At 34.8% G+C, this 5,000-nt stretch overlaps 1 protein-coding gene across 11 annotated transcripts in view; it reads right to left on the bottom strand.

Annotated features, from left to right (window-relative positions):
• The window catches only part of FOXP2 (forkhead box P2), a 536,551-nt gene that overhangs the window by 65,909 nt on the left and 465,642 nt on the right, over positions 1-5,000 (bottom strand). The window lies entirely within an intron of this gene.

Raw genomic sequence — 5,000 nt, 5'->3', positions numbered from 1 at the left:
ATATCTGCTATCAAAGCTAGTAAAAAGAATGTATGTGCAGTGTACTTATTCATAAAATAGAACCTGTCTTCAAAATTTAATATATATATATATATAAAATACACAGTACTAGAGAAATACACACAGTAATACATATTACTACATGAGTACTTGTAGTAACTCATATAGGATATTTATTTATTTACTTACATATCCCCAGAAAATAGCTACATAGATAGGTCCTCTCCAAGAAGGGATCATAAGCCTCGTATTCTAGCTTCTCCTTTAAACGTTTTCTTATTTCAAGCTAACTAAACTTATACCGGGAAGTCCAGAAATCTAAAGATTACTCAAAGGTTATTCAGTAAACTGAAAATTAAAGTATTTTGCTCAAAATGTCCTTTCTACCATTTCCTTCTCCTTCAAAGTTGTAAAAATTAAAGAGTCAAAAAGAAAAGGAAATAAGGAGGGAGAGAAAGAAGCAGAAGCGAAAGATGAAGCAAGGAAAATACAAAGTAAGGAAAAGCCAGGGGGAAAGTCTGAGAGAAAGAGAGAAAGGCAGTGGAGAGACAGGAAAAGGTTGGCAAGAGAGGTGAACAGGAAGTCCTCCTGCACAGAAGCCTGACGTATCTATCTACTCGGTTGGGCGGCAGTCACACTCTTTGAAGGCACTGCTTGTACTAACCAGCAAGTAATCAGACAACTTGTCAACTTGCCAAGTTTGCAACCTTTGAAAAAGCAATCATTTTCTTTCCTAGAGAAAACAATTCACATTTACTGTAAATAAAAGCAAGTATTTATATAAATACCACTTTTGAACAAATTCTTGGGACAACATGTGTCTTTGAAAACAGAAAAAGATTAACAGACATGGTTCACAATTTATCCTCAGAGTCATTTTTAACACGGTTCAAACTTTTCGAGTCTGGCACTTTATATCATAAACAAAGGAGAAATTAATAATGAAAACAAAGTTAGGGGCTTCCCTGGTGGCGTAGTGGTTAAGAATCTGCCTGCCAATGCAGGGGACACAGGTTCGAGCCCTAGTCCGGGAAGATCCTACATGCCACAGAGCAACAAAGCCCGTGCTCGAGAGCCTGTGAGCCACAACTAATGAGCCCACGTGTCACAACTACTGAAGCCCGTGCACCTAGAGCCTGTGCTCTGCAGCAAGAGAAGCCACCACGATGAGAAGCCCACACACCCCAATGAAGAGCAGCCCCCGCTCGCCACAGCTAGAGAAAGCCTGCATGCAGCAACAAAGACCCAATGCAGCTAAAAAAAAAAAAAAAAAAAAAAAAAGTTAGGAGAAAAAAATAAAGGAAGTTCAGGATGGATTAATTCCTCTCCCTCAAAAAAACCACTTCATATTTCATACTAAAGAAAGAGTATTTTCTATCCCTTGCTATCTGGAAATATGGATTAATTAGATGTAATTTTGTAACATGAGGGGGAAATATCATAGAATAATAGAAAGGAATTCAAAAGTGCTTTTCAAAAATATTTCTGGATTTTTTTAGAACATACTTTCATACCTATAGATTACTGTACTTGAAAGTATCATAATAAAAGGCATTCTGAAATGTATGCTGTAAAATTAATTGATCCAGTGGGTTGCCCATGTGTTTAGTTGTTTAAATATTTAATAGTCAGTTTACTTAATTGTTCTTTGATAAACAAAAAGAATGGTTAGAATAAGCAGTTTGGAAAAAAATTATCTATCTACAAAAATGCCTTTCCTTCCAGGAATAATTTACCTCATACTGTCTCCAAATAACAAGGAATGAAACTGAAATGAAGGAACAGAGAAAGACAAACAGGTTAAACTTTAAAAAGGCTGCCAATCCAGATAAATAGATAGATAAGAATGTAGCTAGATTATATATATGTAGATAGCTAGATTATATATATGTAGATAGCTATACACATGCATATAGGTAGATACCTTCTATAAAGTCTATCATGTGATGAGAAACTTGTCACACCTCTCTCATCTAACAGTCCCTTATCACTTTTTAGCATATGGAGTATTTTCACTTAATTAACTCTATCTATAAGTAAAAGTACTTTATGTGTAACTGATAACAAAGGTACTTTATAAGAAAAGTAATATGAATGGAGGCATGCAATTATTATTGTAAACTGCAAGTTTACAATCATAATTCATCTTATACAAATTATATTACCCTATAGCTTGCTGCTAGTATGACTGATTTGATGTACAAGCAAGTTTAAGCAAGTTTGCTACCTCTGCATTCTTTAGAGTTCATTAGCCATTTCACCATGGTTAAATTAATTATGTTTTATTATTGAAATGGTTTGTGAGTGTCTTCCTTACATTTAAAAGTTTATGACAGGGCCTCCCTGGTGGCGCAGTGGTTGAGAGTCCGCCTGCCGATGCAGGGGATACGGGTTCGTGCCCCGGTCTGGGAGGATCCCATATGCCGCGGAGCGGCTGGGCCCGTGAGCCATGGCCGCTGGGCCTGCGCGTCCGGAGCCTGTGCTCCGCAACGGGAGAGGCCACAACAGTGAGAGGCCCGCATACCGCCAAAAAGAAAAAAAAAAAAAAAAAAAAAAAAGTTTATGACATAAAAATAACCATTATGTCATTGCCATCCTAAAATCATATGTATCACATTTATGTGATATTCTGCAAATTTTAAGCAGATTCTGGCCTACCCTCTAGGAAACTGCCATCTAACACAAACAATATACAGACATAAGGATATGTAGAAAAAGAAATTAACTAATTGAACACTCTACTTCTATAAGATATGTACAAAACACAAACTGAAATTAATTATATATATAGGAAAGCACAAGTACACTTCTGAGGGATTTCTAACATTATAAATAAGCCAATACTATCACCTGTAAATCTATGTACATGAGCTCATCCAAAATGAAACATTTGAGGCTACTAAAAATTTAAAATATTTTATTAAATAGAAAATTAGCTTTTCCTACAACAAATGTCAATTACATGTTATATGTAGACTGCTCCACTGGCCTTGTTTAGAACATGCAGAACTTCTCCATTTTTAAGTGAATCATTTTAAGTGACACGTTTTCTTCATTCCTCCTTTATCACTTTTGTTACTGTCCCATTACCTTTCTTTGATGCTGCAAGCTACTTTAGGAATTCATTGACAAAGACGAACAGAGATTAACTGAGTACAGAAATTATTTTTGAAGATTATACTACTTTATCAATATTTAAACAGGCAAAACCGCATCAGATTTGAAAGACTATGGATAACTTTCTAAAATATATATACCTTCACAAGTTAGGTGTTAAGCTTAAGGAAATATTTTCCACTAAATATATACTTTTATTGATGCAAATATTCTAACGAGGGACCACAATTTAGATGTGTGATAGAGGAGGGGAGGGAGAACTTATCTTAGATGTTTTCTGGTGAGAAGGCAAATAAACACCTTGTTGGGTCTAAGGAAACATAATACATTACGCAGCTACCAAACGAAATCAAAAGGAATGGCTGGTTTAAAATGGGTGTCCCAGTGAAAACTGCAGTCTATCAGTTAAACTCTTCAAGAGTGAAGAAAAGAAACACAGTAAACTGGTTGGGAGATTTTTCTTTTTTTCTCTCTTGATATTTACTATCCTGACAGAACTAAAATTCCCCATAGTGATGCACCAAATATGGCTTTCATTTACCCTTATTTATCTTCTCATTAGCTGAATTAAGCACCAACTTGATATGTAGCTCTGTGCACCAAGAAATATTGGGTAAACAGACATAAAGACAGGGTTATGTATTCTGAGATGAGAGAGGAAAAATTATGAAACTTGAAATGACTCAAAATGGCAAAAGCCGAAAGCATTTAGATATTATCCTAAAATAGGTCGCTGATGACTTCAGATTTTTTAAGAAATAAATTATGCATTTACATTAAACTTCTAAGTGTACCTCGTTGAAAGGGTCAAAAAGTTATTAAGAGACAATGCAAAGATCATGCCTCCCTTCAAATGAATCTCAAGAGTTAGTGTAAGACTTATGAAAATGGATCAAACTTTTAATTTGCTATAATAAGCAAATCGTCTTTCTAAAATCTAGTTCAGCTGGAGCATTTCTGAATGTGTTGAGTTTGCATATTAAGCATGTCACTTAATTAAACATCCCGGTTATGTGTGGGTGATCGGAAAGGTGCTTAGTATAGTGTTAGTCCAATTCTTACTTCACTAAATGTGAATTGGAAAAAACAGCCACAACCTGTGGATGAGATTTACAGTGGAAAACACTATTTCCTTGTTAACTTGGTCTGCCAAATACTGGTTCGTAGATCCCTTTATTTTTCACTTAAAATTTGAAGATAAAAAGAAGTCTTGATCTCCAGGCCCTGGTACTTATAAAAAAATTAAAAAAAAAGCTCTATTAGGATTAACTACTTGTATAAAAATGCAAAATTGGTTTTCATATTATAGTATCTGCTCCTATTATAACAGACTATTGATAGAAAATATGTGATTGTACCTTCTTTGATAAATTTTTTTCTGTTCACTTCTTCCATCTCTATACTATCTATATCTATAGTTTATTTTAACATAAGAAACTATTGTATTGCATTGCCAGCCTTGGTCCAAATTCAAGCCCTGGTTACATGTATAATGTGTATCATAATAATAGCCTTTCAAAAGCTTCCTAGTTTTATGGTATCAAAAAGAACTGACAATGAATTGAGTGGTATTTGTAAGCTTTTCATCAAGTACTGAACAGGAGTATTTAAAGAGATCTGGGATGGACAGTGCATATTGCTATTTAATGCAATCTTTTGGCAGCAGAGAAATAGTGTGACAGGAACAACAGGAAGCACGGCACAGTGCAATCAGACACTGAGACGCCTTTTCATCATGATTCATCACCCCTTAGTTTCTACTATACTTTAAGACATTAGCTTTAATTTAACATCCATTTAATCACTTTGATAAAGCAGAGTGTTTTCTGTTTTGGAAAGTAGAGTTTGTCTAACTTTACCCTTCTCTTAGTTACACACAAATA

The sequence above is a fragment of the Mesoplodon bidens genome (genome assembly GCF_964165515.1).
Source record: "Mesoplodon bidens genome assembly, chromosome: 9".
Lineage (NCBI taxonomy): Eukaryota > Metazoa > Chordata > Mammalia > Artiodactyla > Ziphiidae > Mesoplodon > Mesoplodon bidens.
The sequence above is the reverse complement of the archived record's forward strand: the minus strand, read 5'-3'. Positions and strand labels throughout refer to the sequence as shown.